This window comes from Equus quagga, chromosome 11 (genome assembly GCF_021613505.1).
Source record: "Equus quagga isolate Etosha38 chromosome 11, UCLA_HA_Equagga_1.0, whole genome shotgun sequence".
Classification (NCBI taxonomy): domain Eukaryota; kingdom Metazoa; phylum Chordata; class Mammalia; order Perissodactyla; family Equidae; genus Equus; species Equus quagga.
The window spans coordinates 3,494,961-3,519,991 of NC_060277.1; the positions used below are offsets into that span (position 1 = coordinate 3,494,961).

The 25,031-nt window shown below is 44.7% G+C and overlaps 1 long non-coding RNA gene across 1 annotated transcript; it reads right to left on the bottom strand.

Moving 5' to 3' along the window:
- Positions 1 to 10,321: 10,321 nt before the first annotated feature.
- On the bottom strand, positions 10,322 to 23,940 carry LOC124246435 (uncharacterized). The gene is made up of 3 exons (XR_006890496.1): positions 23,782 to 23,940; positions 23,254 to 23,315; positions 10,322 to 19,913 (listed from the first exon to the last, which is right to left on the bottom strand). It is a non-coding gene; the product is annotated as an uncharacterized LOC124246435 (long non-coding RNA).
- Positions 23,941 to 25,031: the final 1,091 nt, after the last annotated feature.

The window sequence follows — 25,031 nt, forward strand, 5'->3', positions numbered from 1 at the left end:
TCAAGGAGAGGTTGGACATTCTTTTTCTCACGCTAAGTCTTCTAAATCCAGCACATCTCTTGCAGGACAGCTCAACTAGTCATGAGAGCCACATGTGACTCATGGTTACTGTGTTGGCCAACACTGACCTAAACTAACCCTGCCTCCGGTCACTCTCTATCACATTACTCTGGTTTATCATTATCATAACACTTATGAGTTCTTGAAATTATCTTGTTTGTTTATTTACTTGTCTGTTATCTCTCCCTCCATCCCCAACCTGCCCCCCGCCCTGAAATGAAAAGTCTGAAGGACCAGGAGCTCTGGTTTATCCTCTGTTGTATCCACAGAACTTAGCATAATGCCAGTTTTCAGGGAGTGTTGATTGAAAGTTAAGTGAATAGAAACCCATGTGCTGTTAAAACGATAACTGTGTGTGGCTTTTGCTTTTTAGGCCGGCGTCCTCAGCGACATTTCAGGTGGAGGGATAACAGCCACCACACATGCACTGCCCTCCCCCCTCTTCGTCCATGTCCTGCTGTCACTGTGCCGCCTTGTCTAAGAGAAAGCATGTCCAGTCCACCTTCAAAGCTGCTTTCAAGTTAGCATTCGACTCATGCTAAGAGGGAGGAAAAAGGGCAAAGAGCTGCATTTTCTCCTCTTTCCCCTGAACCGTTAGAGGATTCTCTCTGGAGTCAGTCAGGCTGTAATGTGTGTTTATTATACTTCCAGCCAATGGGAAGAAATCTGTGATCAGTTGCTGGCCTTGGAAACTGCCCGGAGTCCTGGGACTTCCCTCCATGGTCTCTCTAAAGGTGACCCAGGCTTGCTGCCACCTAGGCTCTGTGTGACAGTGGTCAGGGTTCCAGATTTGCCTGTGTCATTTCCTCCATCTGTAAAAGGAAAGTCACAGTTATTTCTTATTTCCAGGAGAAGACTACAGGGAAAATAACCACAGGGAACTTGACACCTGATAACAAGACCGCAGTGGTGCTGGTCATACAAAGCCACGGGCTCCCATTCTGAACCTGACACTCTGTTCTAAAGGCAGCATCACAACAAAACTGTTAGCATTGTGGAGGGTGGGTCAGTATTACAGGCAAATGGTAAAAAGGGAAGTGGGGTTTGAAAAGAATTCTTGCTCTGTCTACGGTTGGAGGAATTTGTAGGAAGGGAAAAGTTTCTGTAGGCTCATTTTGGCAGCTAATTACATGAGCCTAAACCAGCCTGGGTGAAACAGAATGGAGACAAAGTTGATGTGATTGGCCCGTCCCCTCCTCCTCCTCTCCTCTCTCCTTCCCCCTGGCATCTTTGGGATTATATTCCATAATAGACCTGGCTCTGGTTTATCTAAAAAACCAACAGAAGGGTTGTCATATTTAAGAACGTTGAGTTTTCAATTCAGAATTCATTCATTCATTGTAAAAAAAATATGTATTGCGCACCTACTGTGTATAAAAAGCAAATGAAATGCAAACATCAATAAGACCCTCGGGGGGCTAGCCTCTGGGCAGACCACACATTCGTTAAACACTTTCTGTGATTAGTTATTGCATTGCAACCGTAAGGAGTGCCCAGAAGGAGAAGACCCAGGTGGAGTGAGAAGTGTTAATGGCGCCCTGATTTCGTCTCCCCAAAGGTGTCCTTTCAGCTAAATTCTCAATGAAGGGGAGGGTTTAGTGGGAGAAAGGTGTAGAGGGAGCAGGAGGTGTCATCGTGCTGAGGCAGGAGGGACCTGGCATAGTCAAGAGAACCAGCAATGGCCAGGGTGGCCCTGGCAGCTCCCCAGGGTGGAGCTGATGAGGGCAACAAGACCCAGTCCCAGAGTCCTGGCTGGTCTCCCCAGCAGGGCTGACTATTGCTGAATGAGGGCTCCTCTCTCTTCGTTTACTAGGTACTTATGTATGTAGCACGAACCTGATATGTGAAGCCCTCCAATGCTGCAGCTTTCCTGTGGGGCATTAGCAGTCAGCATCTGTATCCCTGCACTCATGTCTGGAAGACCACATGGCTGAGCCAGCTGCTGTAGCCGACCAGGAGCCTGGAGGGAGAGAGCATCATCCTGCCCCCGCTTTGGTAGATGACAGTGTGGTGAAAATGTCCACTAATTCTGACCTAAAGTGTTGAAGGAGGAATAGCAAACATGGCCACTACCAAGGTCTGAGCCACCGCCTCTCTAACTTTAGCCAAGCATTACAAAAACAAACAAAACTCTTAATGAGTTTATTGGGTGTGATTTAACTCACTCTACAGCATATCTATCAATCAGGATGCTTAACTAACACATCTTAATGAAGCTGTGGCAGTCCCATGGTGATGGTAAAAAGAGTTTAAAAAGGCCATTTGAGGGGACTTCTCAAAATCTGGGAGCAGGAAGCAAGAAAGGACAGTTTTCATCTCTCTTTCAAGACTGCTTCTACACTGGAACGGGGTTGGGAGGAGACCCTAAGAGACATGTGGAAGGCCTCTAAATATGCCATTGGACAGGCCAAGCAATTTGAGCACTGACGCGCTCTTAACAGGAAGACAACGTGACTTCCCCTAGAATGATGGTAGGTGCAGTCTCCCCAGGTTTAAGCCAAACTTCTGGCAGTTATGTTTCCAACACATGATGAATAATGATACCTCTGGGGAAACAGAAAAATAGACAAGGCTGCTCATTACTACAAATTGGCCATGCACTGGGTAGCATTAACCTCACACTGCTCACGTCTGATGGGTTGCTGCTGAAGGAAGTCCCACGCCAGCCATGAGTCAAACCAAGTAATTAGCAGATGTTTCCAATGCCAATCTGCTGATGTTTAAAAATGGAGCAAGGGAATCAGCAAACTATTTAGGAAGGTAAGCCTGTGACAACTATCCTGTCATCAAAAGCTTTGTACGGACAATGTGGCCAGTGTGTCATCAAGGTCCCTCAGCATGACCAGGAGAAAGAAAATGGAAGCCTATTGCTCAAGCATAGCTATGAATACTGGCTGTGTCTATAAATACCATAGTGTTATGTAGACGTAAAAAAAATCTCAAAACAGTATTTAAAACTAATCACTAGGCAATGCCCCCTGTTATTAGTATCATTGTCAGTCGTCATTCAAAAGCAAATGGCACTGTTTGAAGTGGGGCATGATCTCTTTCTTCTGGAAGCACAGACATTAATAATAGAATACTAATATGCATGGATGTGAGAAACAGAGAATAAGTAAATACACATGGAACTAAGATAGAAAAGCCTAGCATAGGCACAACTGAAACAAGAAAGGCTGTGGTGATTTACCGGAAAGTTAATACATGGGCTCACCATGTGACAGACACCGTGCTGGGCACTTTAGAAGTGTTACCTGATGTTATTTCAAAGCAACCCTGTAGAGTTTGGTTTACTATTATCCCACTCTTGCAAAGAACTTGGGGGAGTGGAGCAGTTTGCACAGCAAGTAGCAGGGTCAGAGGTGGAAACAGGTCTGTCGGACCCGGTAGCGGATTTTTGTTGAAGGGAGTCACCCAGCCGCTATCTCCGCTTCCTCTCGGCAGCCCTATTTCCTTGGGAGAGTTTGCTTCTCCCCTTTCTGGATAGTCTTGGTATGTACGAAGATACTGATAAGATGTTCTTCTTCAATGAAGGCAAAGAGGTTTCAGCAGAAGCCTTTGGCCAGATTCTTCCTGTGGGAAGGACCTGAAGGAAGGCCTCCTAAGATCTAAGCCTGGTCAACCGGACTTTCTCCCTTCGGTTCTGAAGCAAGGAGGGAAGAAACTGCCCCCGCCACGAGTCCCTGTCCTGTTCCCTCTCTAAACCTGCTTCTCCAGACTTCGTCAGTTTGACATGCTGTGCTCACCAACATCCTTCAGTTAATTTGAACCATTGTTGCTCATAACTGAGGAACCTAGCTTATGTCTCAAAGTAAGTGCATTTTTAATTCTATCAGGTCCCAATCATGTCAAGCAAATGCGATAGTTTTATGTTTATTTCAAATACTGAAATAACTTCACAAATAAAAGATTAGGCAGAAATCCTTATCGTAAAGAGAATAATTGGAAAATCAAAGCAATGTTGACCTTCATTTTCATTGCAACTGTTGTTTATGATAATCCGACACACGGAGTTCGTCGTAGCTATGTAACAATAGATCATCTTCTAGGAAGATTAGAATTTTTTCTTATGTTACACTACCTTGGTACTTAGTACCCTTTGTAACACAAAAGTGAACTCCAGCCACTGTGTCCAGATTAGGCCAATTCTGAATTTGTGGATAATGTACAGTAATCGCCCTTACCAAGGGCCATGAACCATGCTAACCTCTTCACATACAGTAATTGTGTGTGGTAAATGTTATTATTCTCATCTCATGCAGGAAGAAGCTGAGGCTTGGAGAAACTAAGTAACTTTCAAACAGTAACATACCTAAGAAACCAGCCCTTGAACCTGGCCTGTCTGAGCCCAAAGCTTCACGTACTCCCACTGGGTTGGTCTGCTCCACTGCTCTGTGGGAAGCACGGTTCCTTCTCCACCGTAACCCTTCCAGGTGGGCTGCATTGTCACCAATTCACAGATAAGACATTAAGACTAAGAAATAAAGTGTCTTGGCACAGTTCACGTCAATAATGAGTCAGTTTGCAAAGAAGAGGTCTTTGTCCTTCTAAAGGCACCCATGCGCTGGGCTACCCCCCGGGAGGTCTCATGGTGCGTAGATTAAGTACAAGCACAGTCACAACATGTTTATAAAATGATTTCGATTCTCCCAGCCCATTGTGCGCTTCCAAGAAGGGAAAGCACTTTACCAACCACCTGGATTCTTTCAAGGCAGGAGGGCTGGCTAGAAGATGTTTAATAACTATGTGCCGAGTCAGTGGAGCCAGCCTAGTCAAACATTAGTCCTCATCCCATGATCTCTGGCAAAACACAGAATTCTGGAGTGGAAAGGGAATTTACAGGTGACTTATTCCAACTTTTTTATCCCAGTGGGGAATCTAAGGGCCAAATACCTTGAGAGACTCACCCCAAGGGCCGGAGTTTCTGAGTCAAAACTGGGAACTAGAGTGCTGGTCTCTAGACTCCTGGGTGAGTGACTTTCCACCAGGATACACTTCCTCCTCTGGGCGCTGTGTAAACATAAGGTACCAACTGGCTGAAGAGAGCATCAGCAGCCTGATTAGATCATCTTTTCCTCAAGTTTTGATTCTTTAAAATTCTTTCTTGTGCAAGGGCATCTGCCTACTGAACAGATGCTCGGTGTACGGAATCAGATGCATTTTAGGTTTGCCTGTGTTAAAGCATGAATGCTTGATGGTTAAATAATGGCACTCTAGCAGACAAGCAGATAGCGTGATGGTGGCAGTGTGCAGGGGCAATGCCGGCTGCCCACCCACCTTCTACCTCTGTTTCCTCTACAGTTCCGCGGCACTCCGGTATTTCCCCCCTTGCTCAATGCACTAAGTGATCGCTCCCCGCCCTTCCCTCCCCCTGCTAAATAAATTTAAGGAGATTTTGAGTGGAGCTTGCTTAGGTCTTCCCCCGCAGAACGCAGAACGTGGAGCCCCCACTTCCACCCCTAAAATGCACTTACTCAGCCCTTGTTTCCTCCAGCTTATTCCCCATTGCTTGCTCCCATGGAGACAGGAGTTTTTGTCAATTCTTAAAGGACCATGTCTTTGTTCTTTTCCTTGTATTGCATCTAGCACCGTGACAATGCAAGGCTGAGGGTGAAGGCAAAGTCGCGCCACACAGGCCCATAAAACAGCCCAAGTATCACCATTTGCTCTTTTTGCTTTTTAAAAAGTGCAATCCTGTTGAATATACCACGTGAAATCGAAGGACTGAGTGCCATTTTCTTTCTCCCTAACATTTTTTCTAAAATGGGAGGCCTGTGACATGTAAGCCACTGCAGATGGATGGGGAGTTGTGTGACCAGGCTCCAGCTGTGTGTGCCCTTTGGACCTGCAACACGCATGCAGCAGCTGGATGGGGAACCCCCTGGGTGAGAGCCAGGGGTTACTGTCTGCTGACGTGGCGTCAGTAGCACAGATTGTTGCAAGTGCTCATCCGGGCGTTCTCCCCCGTCCGCCCATCCATTTTTGAATGGATGCGCAGTCCTTTGGCTATTCGGCTCTTCCTCCCCACTTTTCTCCACCACCACCCGGGAGATACCGGCAGTCCGATGGCACTGGCGTGTCACCGATGTAGAATTGCCTTTAGCTTTAAGCCCAGGCCAAGAGAAGCTTAGAATTGGAATTTCTGGGTGATGACTTTTGTTCTGGTGCTTCCCAAGGCTCACTAGAGACTGGACACAGATGGTTTGTAACTGAGCGCGGTGAGCGAAAGCTGCCTGGTTTTGCATTTTGACCGTTGAATATCAGGGCCTGTGTTGAGCCAAGAATTCTGTGCTGGCTGTTGGGAACGATTTGATCTCCTTATGACTGTGGAACAAAGGGCTCAACTTCAAAGATCAGTCCTGGAGGTGCAGTCCCCAATCCCCATTTCTGCAGGGGGGTGGGGGGGGTGGGGCGGGGCATGCTTGTCCTGCCAGTTGATGCGATGCCCATCGCTTTGCAGCCAGCTGTTTTCTTTCTAAACGCCAGAGGTGAGGGGCCTGAGAGGTTGTGCTACAGATGTTAAGGAGCTTGTCCAAGCTCATATAGCAAGTGAGCCTCGGAGTTGGAGGTGATTGCTACATCTGAGCCCTGCTCGGCACGCCACTTCCAGTCCGCTGATTTCAAAAAACAAATATAAATTAGCCAACCCTCTTCTCAGCATGAAAATACTTATCTTTTCATGTCTTATCATGCCAATTAGATTACCAGCTCTTTGGCAGGTGGTGAGTCTAATATCGTGTTCCCATCCTTTCAAACAGTAAGTACTCCGTGAATAAATGCTGATCGATACAACAGGAAAGTGGTTTCAAGGACGTGTTTTCAGCCCTGGCCCTCTTACAGCTTTTTCCCTTATTTTTCCTACTTAAAAAAATTGCCAGGCCAATACCTGTTCACTGTGAAAAGATACAGTATATGTAAGAGTTGCCTCCTCATCTTAGCCCCATGTCATTTATCCAAAATAATATTGTTAGGTAGGTAGTCTTCCACGCCTATTTTCATGCTCATATGAGCATACTCAAACACGTGGACAGATATATGGTTTTTCTCCTTCTTATTTTTAAAGCAAAAATAGCATTATTATCCTATGTACTTTACTCTGCCGCTTTATTTTTTCACTTAATTGTATATGATGAACGTCTTCCCAAGTCAGTAAATAAAAAGCTTCGTCCTAATAGCCGCGTAGTCCCTCTAATGAGTGTATCATAATTTACTCAATTGTTCCCATATTAATGGATATTCAGGTTCCCACCGTCTTCTAAATGGCCTGCAGTTTGATCAACATGCTGTGTGACTTCCTGCACATCCTCTCCCGCTTGTGTAACTGGGGACAGTTCGTGTCTCTAATGATGTCATTCACTCCTTGGGCAAATGCCTCCAAATGCCTCCAAAGCTCCAGGAGATTTGCTTTCTAAGAATTAAAACAATCAAATTAAGGCGTCCCATCTATTCTCCAATGAAGGTTAGACTATGTCTCCTTTGTATGCTGTTGTCTATCAGGGAATGGATAGTAGACAGAGAACATATGATCACCGTTAGAAAATGGAATCTTTTGAGTTTACAAAAGAATCTTACATCTTTTGTGATAGTTTCAAATTCAGGTGTATTTGTAATATATGACTTTTACTCTTGGCATAGGTTTACTTGCAACAACAACAACAAAAAGGATTTGAGGCTGTTTTTGGTTTTCCTGACTTTTCAACATTGTCAGTCCATCAGCATGTAAGCTCCAAGAGAAAGAAACTAAGTGAAACTTAGAGTCGAGTTCTCTACTGTATCCCTAGTTTGTGCATGATGCCTGAGGCATGTAGCGGGGCTGTATCAATATTAGCTGAATGAATGAAAATATGCTCTTTTAAGTTTCTTGCAGTCTAAATCTCACTCTGTCAGGTCAGGAGAAAGTCATGTTCTAGCTCATGCAGTTTCTCTTTTCCGAATGACAACAGGAGACTTCCACAGTTCCCTGAGCTCCACTAACTCCTGACTCAATTACCCACCAGAAGTCTCTTCCTGGGGACTGATGATGAGTTTGTGGGAGCAGAGGCACATTCAGACACTAGCTGAGAATACAATCTCCAGGACAACCTAGGGGCAAAGATGGTTTAAAAGCTGAAGCTCTAAAAGCATTATTTATCCTGAATCCATAAATATATGCCTCTATTGGTTAAACAAGTGATAGTATAGTGGAGTACTATGCTGCCATTAACAATGACGATATAGAAGAACATTGAAGACATGGGGACATGGGGCATATAACATCATGTGGAGTCTGACCCCATTTTGGTTAGAGGTGCCTATTTATCTGTGCATAAGATCAGAGGATAGACACTAAAATGTTAACCATATCTCTAGGTGAAGTGATTGTGAGTAAATTTTTAAAATTTTTTCTTCTCTTTGCTTATTTTTCTGTCAAAAAATTTCTAAAAGGAAAACAAGAATTGGCAGAATTGCTTCTATGAATATTATATAACTCTTATTTGCCACCTTATCAAATCATAGAGTTGTTTTCCTTTAACTAAACTCTTTCTACAACATAATGCTTTAAAAAAGAGAGAGGGGGTGACATATGTTCCCCAAGCTGGAGGACTAGCAGGCAAGTCTGTCATTATCCAAGGAGCTGGAAAAACAGGCCAGGGACATTTCTCTCCATGGAAGTGTTGATCACAGTGATTTACCTGGCTATTACGCTGACAAGTTCTAGCTGCAGAAAAATAGGTGTAATTATGAGAATTTTTGACAATTTTAAAGTAGTTTCTTTCACAAAACTGACAAGTTTTGTGTAGAAACATCTTACTTTGCTTAGAAATCTCCCCCTGGTACAAAGGAGCAGCTGTGCATCGCATGAGCGTTTCATCAGGGATGAGCAACGTGGGAACAAATTCTGCAGCGATTTGAGAGTACACACGCCTCACACTGGATGAGTGTACTTTCAGTGGCTTTTCTAGGGCCAGTGACTGTTGTGTTGTTTCATGGTCCATTGTCCTCACTGCTTACACAAGTAACTAAACTTTCAGTTGTTCTAGTTCCTGATCGTTACATGCTGCGAAGCATCATACATTGGAACTTCTGGTTTGGTGTGAAGTGTCAGACTAACCCCAAATGGTGACACTTAATTGGAAATATCAGGAAAGCTGTAAGAAAATGGCTTTAGTCTTTTGGAGACCATAGTGGCTTGGGAAAAATCCATGTCCCCAGCACAGTCCCGGCACATGGACATGGCACAATTCTGGTACATGATAATTTCCCATGAATATTTGTTAAATGAATGAATTTTTTGTATAGATGTCCAGACATAGGTTGTTGCTAGTGCCTTCCAGTAGATTCTGACTCCTAGCGCCCCTCTGCACGGCAGAGGGAACCCTGTGTGGTCTTTTTGCACCATCCTCTCACCTTCTGGTGTTCTGTCAGTCAAGGTTCCACTCTTTGGGATTTCAGAAGTTGGTGGGCAAACAGGCACATAAAGAGATGTTCAATATCACTAATTATTAAGGAAATGCAACTCAAAACCACAGGGAGATATCACGTCACTCCTGTCAGAATGGCTATAATTAACAAGACAGGAAGGAACAAGTGCTGGGGAGGATGTGGACAGAAGGGAACCCTCGTACACTGCTGGTGGGAGTGCAAACTGGTGCACCCATTACCGAAAACAGTATGAAGATTCATCAAAAAATTAAGAATAGAACTACCATATGATCCAGCTATTCTACTGCTGGGTATTTACCCAACGAACTTTAAAACACAAATGCATAAAGATACAAGCACCCCTATGTTCATTACAGCATTATTCACAACAGCCAAGACTTGGAAACAACCTAGGCATGAATGGATAAAGAAGATGTGGTGTATATATACACAATGGAATACTACTCAGCCATAAAAAGATGAAATCTTGCCATTTGTGACAACATGTATAGACCTTGAGGGTGTTATGCTAAGTGAAATAAGTCAGAGGGAGAAAGTCAAATACCATGTGGTCTCACTCATAAATAACAGATAACAACAACAGCGAACAAACACATAGATACAGAGATTAGATTAGTGGTTACCAGAGGGGAAGGGGGGAGGTAGGAGGGCAAATGGGGTGACTAAGCACATGTGTGTGATGATCCTTGGTAATTAGTCTTAGGGTGGTGACCGTGATATAATCTACACAGAAATCAAAATATAATGATATCCATCCGAAATTTTTATTATGTTATAAACCACTGTTACTGCAATAAAAAAATAAAAACAATAAATAAAATTTAAAAATAAAAAGAGGAAAAAAATAAAGAATATGGATTTATTTACATTGTACAAAACAAAAAAAAGAAGTCGGTGGCCAGGTCCTTCTTAGTCTGTCTCAGTCTGGAAGCTCCCCTGATCCCATGGTGGCCTTGCTACCCACGGCAGAGCTTTCAGCATCACAGCAACATGCAGCCGCCACAGTATGACGACCAAGAGACCGGCGGTGTGGTTCCCTGACCAGGACACAACGCAGCCCTCGGTGGTGAGAGCACCAGCTCTAACCATTCGACCCCGGAGCTGGCTTCGGGTACTGGACCATACCGCAGACTCACACCTTCAGTCTCCCGTAGGCCATTTGCTCCCTGCAAATTAACTAAAATTAAGCCATTTCCTCAGGTGTTTCCTATACAGTTCTGCTGAAGACAGGTCTCAAGTTTTTCTTGATCTCTAGATAAACGCCTATGAATTTTGTCTCCAGGTTTTATTTCCCTAATTCGATGAACAAAATAAAAATGAACTCAAAAGTCAACACAACACACATGCATACAAACTTTGGCAGTTAAACAATCTTGCCAACAGCATAATTCCTGTAAAAAGGAGTGTACGTGTGCTCACTCACACACTCACTTTATTAACTGGCGCCTCGACACAACTAGCAAACCTCCAGTGTCTGTAATAACCTGTCATTTCATTGGGAGGCTTTTATAATGTCTGAACTCACTAGAATCATGATCTTTGTCCTCCTCCTCTACCTTCTCACTATTTAAAAGCAATTAGCAACCAGAACTGTACCAGGAGAAGGGGGCAAGTTGAAAGGACCTGGCCTTTATTAAGCATTGGCTGAGGGCCTGGCACTACTCTGGGAATTTTACATATATTGTTTCTTCCAGTCCTCACAAACGCCTTGCCATGTAGATATCATTCTCACTCTTTGATGTGTCAGGAAACACATTCAGAGAGGATAAGTGATTTGCGCAAACTCGAACAACTCACGACTGACTGAGCTGCACAGGGACCCTAGTCTTTCTTTCTTGAGAGCTTGAGGTTTTCACCACACCTCTGTCAATAGTGTAGAAATATTCCTGCTCCCTGACAGTTCTTGGCAGACTATTGGTGACTCGGAAGGCCAAGGGCAGTAGTGATTAACCCGTGTTGTCTTCCCAGCTTCCTCCTATTTGTCTGTGGTGTCTCATTTTGAGCAAGTGGCCCCGGAGCTTGAGCAATCAAAGGACCGTGATGTCGAAGACCGCACTGGCTGAGTCAAAGCTGTCTGGGTCAGCGTTCTTATTTAGTCCCTTCCTCTTCTTGGTTTCGGATCCCAGCCCGCGTGTGCGTCCTTTGCACAAGGAACAGGTGGCCTTCCACGCTTCCACAGGATGACAGTCCACAGTGTTTGCTGTGATTGGTCTCATGACACACAGTCCATTTTTGATGGCCCCAGAGATCAGCGGGCACTCGAGTTTTGTAGACAGAAGTGAAAGGTCTCTGCCAAGAGCCGCCCACGCTCCTGGCGTTTCCTTCAGCCTGGTTGCCTTTTTATTTGTGTCCCTAACAGACGTCCTAGATTTAAAGAACTTGTTCATTTTTCAGGTAACATTGTTGTTACGGTACAAAATTAATTTTGATGAGGTGATGAGGTCAGAAGTACATCGGGCTATTCTTTTATGGCCTCATTTGTGCAAACATTTTATGAACTTAATTCATGTATTTACTTTGGGAACTAAGAATGTGACACTTACTGATATATTCATTTAGTATCTGCAAAAACATGTATATAGTCTTTCTGACATTTATGTTCCTGGTTTACAGGGTTCACGGAATCAGACAAGGGAAATGGGATCCCCTTAATGGCTCGTCATCATCACCTTCATCCAGTTTAGTCAAACAAACTGTTCTCCTCAGGGCCCACCCCTCAAGGGTGTGGAGGGGGAATCATATTTTTCTACCATATCCATATTTATATACGGATGTTACAAAATTGATATTATACAGTATATGCTCTCCTATATCTGACATTATTTACTTAAACATATTTCATAACTATTACCCCCAAGTCAATAAATATTTCCCTGAAGCATAATTTTTCAAGGCTGTGTACTATTCCTTTTCAGGATGTGACATAATTTAACTAATCTCATATTGTTAGAAATTCTATTTGCTTCCAATTTGTCTTTGCTATAGAACAATGTTTAAAAATATTTTTGTGTGTGGATTTTTGTACTGAGCCATTCTTATTATAAATTTACCTAAGTATGGGGTTACTGAGTAAAGGGAACAAACTTTTTAAAGATTCTGCTACCTTGTGAAGCGGTGGGATTGTGCCGGTTTTCACTGTCTCCACCAGGTGTACTCCCTTTCCCATCGTTTGCCATTTCTGTGATGACCTCGTGTCCTAGCACATGGGTTGGGCTCCCTTAGGAGCAGGGAACACTCTGTCTGTGTTCGTCTTCCCCCCTCGGCTTGCTCTGCTGGACCTCTACCTCTGTAACTTCCTCCAACCAAGCATCTGTGGAGTCATAATGACTGTGCATCTCTCATTTCACTTATTAAATATCCATATCAAAAGTTAGATGACCCACATGTGTCAGATTTGGCATTTACCGTTCTTTGTGAAGCCCAGTAACATGCTAGGAAGATTCTGTGGTGGCTCACAGATAAGATTTCTCCTCCAAGTAACTTTCTTATTCTTCCATAGCATGATTGGTGTGCTTTTCTTTAGATAAAATTGATGAAACAAGGCATATAGAATTGAATTTTTGGATACCTACTTGGGATTCATCAGTAATAGCTGTAGACCTGTTTTTTCATCTGAAGATATATTGATTTGTACCCTTCTATCAGCTGAGATGCCTGTGCCTCTAAATAACGATACCAATTCATTTCTTTGTCCTAAAATTCCTGTTTCTTCTTTGTTTCTCAGCCAGGTTAAAGGAATTCAGATAATATTTGCGTTGGGAATATAGATAGTCAGACAAGTGTACCAGCCACCAGGTTACTATGAAAACGTAGGTGTTTGGCAAGGTACTAGGAAAATAAGTCCTCTCATTTGGCGCATACACAATGTTCTGAACGGCTGTTATGATTAATTAACTTTTCCATGTTGATGTAGGAAGTTTGACTAGCTCCTTGAAAACTAGCTCCAGCCAGCTTGTAGTCTGGTCACATGCCGAGAACAAGTGAAGTGAAAATGGACAAAGCCGAGCGACTGATCTTTGAAGAGGCAGTGATGAGTTTTTTAAAAGACATCTCAGTCTAGTGAATAAATTGTTACTTCTCTTCCTGAAAGAGATATTATTCTAGATGGGAATTATGAATAGACATTTGGATATTAACTTTTACTATGCTGTGTTTGCTACTGTCTGTTCGTATGTTGCAATCTCTGCTGCAAATCACCCTTCTCTGAGCTCTTTGTGGAAGATCTGGCTTAGGGTTTGTTTACTTTTAGCCAGGCCGTTGTGTTCGGGCAGGCCTTCGCTACACACCGCTTGTTTTCTCACTCAGTTAAAAGCCTTGGTCCCTGCGCAATGGCGCTGGACGCTGGTGGACTGAGTTGGAGTTTCATGATGGTCAACACTGCAATTTTTCAAGCACTTACCGTGTGCCAATACTTATTTGACAGATGGTGGAACAGGCTCACAGTGGCTGAGTCTCTTAGTCAAGGTCATGCAGATAGCAGGCGGCAGTGGGATATTCAAACCCCCCTCCCTTAACTCCAGCGCCGGGGCCCTCCCATTGTAGGACACTTACGCATCTTTCCACGCATCTGCTTATGCTGTCGGTATGTGAGATACCGGCAAGAAATCTCAGGTAAAGAAGGGAAGACAGAGCTCATCCAGCTAGTCATCTTACACTATGCTTCCAGAAACATTGTCATCAAGAAATGTCAGCGTTTGATAGCATAATTGGTTCTCTTCTTCTCAAACAAGTTCTGAAGAAGGAGCAGAGCCCGAACATAAGGAAATTCTGCTTTTCATTCCACACAGGTAGCTTTTTCTGTATTCCTGAAATACAACTTATAGAAAACTGAGAAACCACAGGGAAATTAAACATAGCGCGAACTCTAGCACTCACATGCACGTGCCTCACCAGCACATGCGGGAAACACATTTGTCTTGTGTGGCACAGTTAATGGCAGCAAGGACAATGAATAAAACGGTCTGTTTTTAAATTCAGACACTCTAAAATCCACCTGTGGTTTGTTAGGAATGTTGAGAATGGTGAGGTGGCCTCGCAGGTTGAACAATGGCAAAAACATATGGGCATTCAGAGGAACATTTCTTTAGCCATTGACTTTCTTTAAAATTCTGGGCAACTTGCTCATTTCTATATATTCTAAAATAGCTTGGTGGAACATTGCAAAGACTTTTTTCAAGTTAAATATTTAATATCAGTCATAAATTCTTTGTAACTACTGGTTCTCAGTGGCCTGTTCCCCAGCAAGAGATATTGCAGATACGCTATTTCCTAAGGAAGTCAGGACAGGCCAGAATAACCCAAGTTTCCCTGAGATAATAGTGCCCGTTCTGTGCTAGGCTCTTTCCTTTTCATACAACATCCCTTTGAGGTAGGGAATGCGGTTGCATCCAATATCCAGAAGAGGAAACTGAGACCCAAAAAAGTTTAAGTAACTTGCCTACTAACCTAGTAGGAAAATAGTGCAGTCAGGATTCAAACCCTGGTGGTTTGGGGCCAGCATCTGGGCACTTAACCCCACGCCATACAACTCAGAGAGAGCCAGGCAACTGGTTGGGAAGTTAATTTTTCATTGAATACTGCTCTGTGTTCAAGGTTACAGAAAGGACCCTAACCGAGGCTTTCTAAGAGCACTATACCCATCAGCAACATGCTGGTAGCCTAATAGACCGGAGAAAGAATAGGAAGGAAAGAGCTTAAGATTCAGGACTGAGGATCTGTGAAATTCCTAAAGACCCACGGGACTGAGAGGCCCTCACGGAGCATCACTTCCTGCACAGAGCCATGGGATAAGATGAAAAGAAAATATCTCTAGGTGGAAAATTGCTTTAGATGTCATGAAGGGTTCACACTATTAGAAGGAATGACTGATGCTCACCATTCTATCTTTTGAGTTCATGCCTAACATTTCAGCGATTCTTGACTTTGGCTTCTGGCACGTGCAAAGCCACGCAGCAGACGCTCCTTACCCCCAGCATGGGTCTTTCCCATGCACTGTGCTGTCATAAGTGGACACACCCCCATGGAGCTCCAGCGCTCTCTCTTTAAAAACATGCAGGGTTTCGCAATTCCTTGGCCTTGCTTGGCCCACCCGCCTGGGTGGGGCTGTTTGCTTCTCAAAGCAAAATGGCTTCTATCTTTGGGAAGCTCATCTAAAATGGGCAAAGCCACTTTATTTGTAGGCTAATCATAAGGCCATAATTGGATCAGGTCTATCTGCCCGGAACCCTGAGATATTTATAGCAAGTGCTTTCTCTGAGCCTGCCCCTTCCATTGTCTACATCAGAGGGAAAGTCAAAGAGGAAAGAGGCTGGTTAAGTCGTGGGGTATTGCTTAGGGGTGATTCATCATGTCTGTATTTTAGCCCTGGGTAGGACATATAGATAGCAAAAAGAGAAAAAGAGAAAGAAGAAAAGAAAAGAGCAGCATTTTGTGCTGGGAAGCAGGTGCAGTCAATCCTTGCTGTGTTGCTATTGCCTCTGAGTATATTCAGGCTGATTTAAGCATTCTCTGGATTGTGTATTGTGGTTGTTTTATTTCGTTCTTTTTTAACTTGGGGTTTATTTGTTTGTTTGTGGTTATTTTGTCTTATTGTTTATTTAATAGCTTTGTTTTTACTTAGGGGAACCACCGTGGACAAAGAAGATACTTTAGAGTGAGCATTGTGAGTTGGCACAAGATAAAACTGGGAAGGTGACCTAGATCCTAGCCCTGGCTGTCAGGCAGAGTGACCCTGGACCGGTCTGTAGCTCTTCCATTGTAAAAGGTTTGGTGATCCCCAAGCACGGCTGCCCCTCACAAAGACCCAGGGGGCATTCTAAAATGAGATGCCTGCTATAAAGCATGGGGGACATTTGGGGAGTGAAGGAATTGTTCTATATCTTGATTATGATAGCAGTTACGTGACTGCATGCTTTTGTCAAAATCTGAGATCTGTACGCTAAAAAGGGTGAATTTTACTGTATGCAAATTATCTTAATTTTAAAATTATAAAATTTAAAAATAATTTTAAAATTCCCTGAGTATTGAAATATTGAAAAAACATGCCTAGGCATCACACCAAATCAACTACCTGCTGAAGGGTATCTGCTCTTTTAACCATCTTTGTGCTTGTGAATCTAACGGGAACCGACGCAAACATTCTATGTTGTCATGGTCCCAGGTTAAGGTGTTTGTTAGCTGAGGTCGGGAAGTCAAGAGAAAGCTGGGTGGCAGAGAGCAGTGTGAGTAGCTGCAGTCACAGTGTGTCTGGACAGCCCACTGAAATCCCATGAAGACTGGAGGGAAACTCTGTGGCTGAGCTCTGAGCTAGATACTCAGTTAGAGCATCCTTGATGATCAATGAGCAGAAAATGTGGGAGCAGCCAACTACCAATCACTTATTAGAAACCAGTGAGGAGATGGAGGATCTTGAACTTAGAAAGTATACTAATAAAAGATATTGATTTTTTTCTTAGCATTAAAACAACAGAAACAATGCTGTGGGATGAGTCTGACACCAATCACACGACAGCACGTAAGCATCCAGCAGAAACAGGCTCACTGTCTTGAACTACCTGGATTTTAACCGAGAAGAGAATGCATCCTTAGGGCTAACAGATGCTTTGGGCCCAACATCAACCTCTGACACAATTCAGAGATTTATGGAAATAAGATGTGAAAAAGATACATGAGACCCTCACAATGAAAGTGTTACTGACAGCATTCAGAACACATTGGACTCCTAATAGCAAAATGGAATGTTGAAAAAGTTTAGTTTTGTTGCAAGTTCATGGAAGAATGTAGTAGGTATGCTTTAGGATGTCTCTCATCCACAGTACATTTCCTTAGGATCATCCCTTACCAGCAGACTCTCCTGAAGCCGAGGGTTTAGGTGACCACATCTCTGTAGCCACCACCCCCGCCACAGCTGATGGAACCATGGCGACGCCAGTGTCAGCTTGATAGGGAATACTGAACACAACCAGACCAAGATGGTCTCTAGGGAAACCAGAAAGCAAGGTCACAGAGGACGTGGGATGCAATTGTGTGTGGAAAGCCAAAGGCACGGCAAGCTGGAACTAGAGGGAAGGGGTGGACACAGCAGCGACAGCAATAATCGAGGCAGCTGACACTTATGCTGTGTGTGCCAGCCACCTCTCTCTCTCAGGTGGGTACCTCTCTCAGGTGGGTAATACCTGTCACTTTCTTGATTGTAAAATGAGGACACCAAGACTTGGATGTGATCACTTTCCTAAGGTCGCACAGCTGGGACGTGGCAGAGGCGGAAGGCAGCCCAAGTGACGCAGCTCTCAAGCTCGCTTACAAAATCCCCACAAGCATCCTTCTGCCTCACAGGAAGCCCAGGAGGCAGCTGGAGGGAGGAGGATGGGAGGGACGTGCAGGAGAAGCAGACCACGAGACGCAGCGGGGCAGGGAGAACATAGAGCAGCGGCCTCCTGCCTGAGAAGCCTGGCGTCCCAGCTCCAGTCCGCACGTGAGCTTGCTGTGCTTGGCGGGAGGTCTGCGCCCTACACCACCCTCCCTCTCCTCCTCCGTGCCTTTGCGGAGAACCAGTTTCAGTGGATTTCTGTTCCTTGACGTCAAAGAATGCTTCTAGAATGAAGAAGCATCCACAAGGATGGAGGGGTTGGGTGGACATTTCTTATACAGGGGTCAGGGCAGAGAGCATTATCTCAACGTCCTCTGGTTGAGATGCTATTTTTTCCACCTTATAGGTTTAGAAAGATGAGCACCTGCAATTCATGAAGGGAATGTCTTCTCAAGGGAAACTCTGCAAGAGGAAACCAAGCTGCCGAGTGAGCTTGGAATTACTTGGAATACCCTTGGCTAAATTACAGCTGCTGAATCCAGTTTCTTAAGATGTTGTCTTTTAGGACCTTTGCCCCAATTTCTTTAAAGGAATTAGTTGTTCATTTTTCAAGGGTTTTACCCACCTCTAGGACCCTCACCCCACTCATCACCTGCCTCTGATGCAAGGCACCACTTACAAGCTGCTGCTCTCCTCAAGATGAAAAAGCCGGAATCCTAAACAGTGTGCCAAGTCCTTGGTATAGCTTTGGGAGGAAGCTGTCCTATCGTGGAAACGACATGAGCTGGGAAGCTCCCTTGGTCCCTTGGGTTTGCCAGGGAGGATCAGACCAAGGGAGCTTCCAGGAATGCAGGAGCAGGTGCACCAAGGAGAGAGCCTTCATCTTTGAAAGGCTCTGACGGAGGTCAGCTGGGCAGATATGGAATCACCCAGGAGGGGAGGATGCTCCAACTACAGGGCAAGCCGGCCACTGTGCAAAGTTCAGAGCCATGGCTCAGGTGGCTCAGTCTTTGGTTTTCAGGGTCTGGAGAGCTGGTTCCGGTTTTTCCAATTACACTCAAACACACCAGCAAGGGAAAAATCCACTCTGGCTCACCCATTTATTTATTCTCCTCTCTTGTGACTTCCCAAAGGGCTTTATGAATGCTGTGTGACTTTAGCTCTTTCAGCCCTTGAAGAATGGTTTGGGAACCAACAACCTTTTCCTCTAAGCAAATTTTAGCGTTCTTTCTGAGTTGAGCCACTGAGGACTTCCTGTTTAAGGCTGAAAATATTTAAGCAAGCAAGCAGCTCCAGCCAGTTTAAGAGGCACCGGAGTTGTTGCAAGGCAGAGCATTTTAGTACACGAGCATCAGCCTGGCACAAAGTCACGGGTTACCTCACCTGTCCTCCGAGTTAATCTTGTTATGTTAATGGGTGTCCTTTCCCTACTGTGGAGACTCGATGTTCTTGGCACCTGGACAGCGCCCTAAGGCTTGACTCAGAGGCGCACAAGGACTTGTGGAGAACTTGGTCGTTGCCAGTAGGGGCTGCAGACGCTCCCTGACCAGCGAGTGGTCCCGGATTCCCAGGAATGTGTGCACCTGAGGACCGTGAAAGACCTGCTCCAGAAAACCAGCCTCAGACGAAAGGGAGGGACTCCTGGGGGTTCGTTTGGGACTCAGCATATACCTTACCTTCTTTATGGCATCATCGCTGTCTTCTCCTTTCCCAAGGGAAGCATCATTTTCACACCTGCATGGTGCCCTGGATGTGATGTCCTAGCTCAAGTGTTCTTACACTCCTGTTCTTCTGAAGAAGCTTGATCTGTCATGGAAACTTGCTTCATAAAACACAGAACACCTAGTGTCAGCAGTGCACGAGAGAGGGCTAGGGAACTCCATTTAGGGTGCCCCTCAGCATGTGGCGGGAGCAGCCCCCAATTACCCTACAGGGTATTTATTCATTTTCCTGCTCCCTGGGTGGGTAGCCTGTGTCTTTCAAGAGTTGGGGCCTCGTTGGGCAGCTCCACACCGCCTGCAAAGCCTGGGGATGTGCCATGGCCTCCGTGTCGAGTGGACTGCCAGATGCAGGAAGAATCCGTTATTATCACTCTTGGCCTGGTGTATAATCCACAAAGTGCCTAGGAGAAAACTCACCTGCTAAATAAGGGTTCATTTCCTGATTTAGGAAAAAAAAAGAATAAAGCAAATTTTCTAGCCTTCAGCATATTTTTCAGTTGTGTTGAAAAAGTTGGGTCTTTTCTAAAACTTTGGAAGGAGAAGGAGATTTGAAAGGAAAGTCTGCTAGACACCCCCCACCCCCATCCCCCTGCCGGAAAAAAGGAGCTAAGTAAGAGAGGCAGAGGTCTTTTTTGTTAACTAGCTGACGCTTTATTCCTTGGGAGGCCGGTTAGAATCCCGTCTCTGCCTCTCTGCCCGAGGGCCCCAGGGTAATTCACTCAAGGTCAGACCAGCTACTTCACAGGATCAGCATGCAGACTGAATGAGAACACGTTTGTCAACTGAGTAACCCATCCTGGCACACAGTAGGCCTACATAGAACATAGGGATTCCTGTCTAGTCTTTTGTGCTAGAAGTTTTTGGCCATTCTTCCAAAGGAGGCATCGCAGAATCAGTTTCCAGATTTCCTTCCCGTAAGAGCCACTTCAAACCATAAGATAAGAAGAAAGCATGAAGAAAAGGCCTTCTGGCCCTTTCCATTAGGGATACTGACGATAAACTGGTGAGAAACCTCCTTTTCACTTACTTTACTCATTATAGGCTCTGTATCAAAGTTACGGGAACCTTATCAAGATAAAGGCACACACTCAGAGTCCTGGAATTTGCTGTTTCCCAGAATATCTTAGAGGAGGGAATTCATGAGAAGCCCACATGGATGGCCGGCGCCACAGATGCATGAAGTTGCTGAACAAGAATCATGGTCATTCGGGGCGGCTCCTAAGTCAGGGAGGCATCTTTTCTGTCATATTTGGCTAAGAGCCATTTGACTAGAGCACAGATGATCAATATATTCACACATATGGAAATGTGCACTTCCGTTAAAATTTTGGGGTTTAGGGGGCTGGTGGGGTGGAGTAGTGGTTAAGTTCGTGTGCTCCACTTCAGTGGCCTGGGGTTCGGGGGTTCAGACCCTGGGGGTGGACCTATGCACAGCTCATCAAGCCATGCTGAGGTGGCATCCCACATACAAAATAGCGGAAGATTGGCATGGATGTTAGCTCAGGGACAATCTTCCTCACACACACACAAATAAAAATTTGGGGATTTGGGGGCCAGCCCAGTGGCCAAGTGGTTAAGACTGTGTGCTCCGCTGTGGTGGCCCAGAGTTTCGCTGGTTCGGACCCTAGGCGAGGTCATGGCACTGCTCAACAGGCCACGTTGAGGCGGCATCCCACATGACACAACTAGAAGGACGTGCAACTAAGATATACAACTATGTGCCAGGGGGATTTGGGGAGATAAAGCAGAAAAAAAACAAAAAAAAAGATTGGCAACAATTGTTAGCTCAGGTGCAGATCTTTAAAAAAAAAGGAAAAAATTCGGGGGTTTATCTATTTTTGTTTAAATTTTTTAAAAAGTTTTTTGAATAAAAGCAGCTCTCCTCTGTGTCCCTGAGCTGCCTGCACAGGCCCTTAAGGCAGCCTGACTTAGGACTCTCACCCCATTTCTGAGGTGTCTCCCCACCAAACTCCGAACTCATCAAGAGCTTGGGTCCAACCCTCTGTTACTTTGGTCAGTAGATGTACGAGCTTGGGCATTATTTACCCAGCTTGGCCTCCATTTCTTTTCTTCCCCTATATCATGGTGATAATAATAGTGTTCACTCCCTGTCATGCTTTTTGTGAAGGTGAAATGGGATGGTGTTTGGCATATGGAAAGAGATCTACAATTGTCATTATTAGCAGTATGGTGATGCCAGTGTCTAGTGTGGTTGTGACTCATATGAGACTCTAAAGCGTTTTAAAAATTGATTTATTGCGGCTCAACCACAGTCCTGCTTATGCAGCTCTGTGCTCACTCTGTGCTTTGACCTACAGGGCTGAATGTGGCTGGAGAAGAGCAGCAACTGTGTTGATTGGCCTCACTTTAAATTCCTGACAGTTAATCTCAAGTGGACACTTACGCTGCGCAGCACTTCTCTATCCACTCGTCACCTCACTCTCTGCAGCGACTGGTTCATACTTTCTTCTCTAGCCTCAAACCTCCCCCACTCTCACTCGTAGCTAATAATCATGCTTCTGTTTCAATAAAAACAAGAAAAAAGGTGCAATCAGAGGACCTTGCTCCCATCCTCCCCGCCTCTTCTCACCTGCCTGTCTAGAAGCCTACGCATTCTCTGTTTCTCTCCTGTCACTGCAGGTAGACTGCTGTGCCCTTGGCTAAACCAACCCTCCACTCAAGAGCTTTGACCCAGCCCCCCTTACCCACCCGAGCACGTTGCTCCAGCACTCTCCCCTCTCTCTGCATCAATGATTTTTCCCTTTCTGCTAGTCATTCCCACTGGCATACAGATGTTTCTTTTTTCTCCCACCTTTAAAGATCTTATTCTGACCTTCTTTTCTCCTTCAGTTATAGCCCATTTCTCTCATTCCCTTTAGCATGAAGCTCCTTGAAAGAGCTGCCCTTATTGGCTGTCTCCAGTTTCTCTTCTCCCACCCTCTCTTGAACTCATTCCAATCAGGAGCATCCCCTGCCACTGCACAGCAGCTGCTCTCGCCAAGTCAGACACGCCTTCTGCGTGCTAATTCCAGTGGTCAGATCTCAGTCCCCATCCTATGTGATCCATCATAAGCTCTTGCAGAGATGAGGACTTCCTCTTCTCCCCAGGATAACACACTCCTGGCTTCTCACTTGCCTCTCGCTGTTTCTCCCCAGTCTCCTTTGCTGATTCCCCCACCTCTAAATGTTGGAGAACCTCAGGATTCAGACCCTGTCTCTCTTTTCTTCACTGTCTGCACTCACCCCGTATGTCCTTCCTACTGCATGCTGAGAACCTTCCTACTCAGCGTCAGCTTCACCTGCCAGAGTTGGAAATGCCCCTACCCCAGACAGGCTGAATCAGAATCTGCCTTTACCTAGATCCCAAGGTGATCCATTTGCATGTTAATATTTGTGATCACCCTAAATGATCCGATCTAATTTCATGGCTTTAAATGCTATTGATTTTCTGAGTTGACGCTGAAATTTATATCTCTAGACAAGAATCTTCAGCAAAATACAAATTCGTTCATCTAACTACCTATTGACTCTTCCACAGGGATGTTTTATAGTCATTCTCAGCTTCACCCTTCCAAAACCAAGCTTCTGATATTTCCACTAAACCTCCTTTTCTAGTATTCTTCCTTCTCTTCATTAATAGCAACTCCGGTCTTCCATTGCTCAGGCCAGAGTCCTTGGGCTCATATCTGGTCTGCCTCTTTCCCATCTCTGCTCTGTGTTTGCGGTGAAGTTAGAACTTACCTGCCCTCGTCAGCCCTGCTTTCTCAGACCAACTCTGCTTCTGCTCCTTCCTCTAGTCTATTCTGAAAATGACAGCCAGAATTAACTCATGTCACTCGTCTGTTCAAAGCCTTCCAGCATTCCCACCTTACAGAGATATGATCCACGGGACACCATGTGACTGTTCCCCCGTCACCTCTCTGATTCAGGGGGACATGCTCCTGCCGCAGGGCCTTCTTGTTCTTCCTGTTCTCGCCTGAATGCTTTTCCTCCAGATCCCCGTGTGGCTCCCTCCTTGCCTCCCTGCAGGCTCTACTCCAAAGTGACCTTCATGAGGCCTTCCCTGGCCTTGCTATCTAAAATCTCAGCCTCAGCGCCTCCCTGCACTTCATACCCCTTTCCCTTATTTACAAGGTCATTTATTTATTAGCAGATCTAACCTCCTCTCCTCTCTCTCTTTCTCTTTGTATTATCCAGGGTTCTCCAGAGAAATAGAACCAATAGGATGTAAATATATAGAAAGAGCTTTGTTGCAAGAAATTGGCTCACCTGATTATGGAGACTGAGAAGTCCCTCCACCTGCCGTCTGCAAGTGGGAGGCCCAGGAAAGCTGGTGGGGTAGGTCCAGTCCAAGCCTGAAGGCCCAAGAACCAGGGGAGTCAATGGTGACATCCCAGCCTGAGTCTGAAGGCCTGAGAACCAGGGCAAGTTGACACATAAAATGAACCATCTCCCTCTCTGTCTCTCTCTCTCTCTGTCTCTATATGTATGTACACACATATTTGTTTGTTTCTGGGCCTTCATCATGTTCCGTTGATTCTCTTTGTCAACATCAGTGAAAAGCCCACACAGCTTTGTGTAACTCTCTGTTCTTTGACGTCAGGATCGGCTCTTCTTGTCCCTTTGCTGTTTTATACACATTTCACAATCAGTTTCTTAAGGTCCATGAAAAATTTTGTCAGCATTTTGATTACGTTGAATTCACTTATAAGTTTAAGGAGCATTGACATCCTTATAACACTGAGAGTTTCTGTGTGAAATGGCATTTCTGTTTATTTAGATCTCCTTTAATACTGTCTGATAACGTTTTATATTTTCTCATGATGGTCATGCACATTTTTATGTTTATTCCTTTTTAGCAGATTTTTCCTAATGTTGTAGATGTTGTATATGAATTCTTTAGTAAGCTTTTTTTATTAGTGATGATTTTTAGATTTATGGAGAATTCTCAGATGCTCCTTACCCGGTTTCATTTTCCATTGATGTTATCGTCTTGCCTGGCTCTGGTCTGTTTATCAAGGCTGATAAACGAATGTTGGCACGTTACTATTAACTAAACTCCAGACTTCGTTTGGATTTCTCCAATTTTTCCATTAACATCCTTTTTCTGTTCCAGGGTCTCATCCAGGATCCCACATTTTGTTTTCTTGTCATGCTTGCTTAGCCTCCTCTGGTCTGAGTTTCTCCATTTTTCCTTGTTTTCCAGGACATTGACAGTTTTGAAAAGTAATGAATATTTTGCAGGACATCCTTCAATTCGAGTCTGGCCATTTTCTCAAGATTAGACTGGCGTGATGGACTTGGGGGAGAATAGCTCTGAGGTCAAGTGCCCTTTCTCGTTACATCACAGTGGGGCCCACCTGTGAGCCATGTGTCATGGCTGGAGATTCTAAATTGATCACTTGGTTAAGGTAATGTTAGCCATAACATATAAATGTTATTCATTTTTTTGATTGTTTGTCTTTTGTCTCTCTAGAAAGTAGGCTCCCAAATGTTCATCTTTTTTGTGCACTACAGTT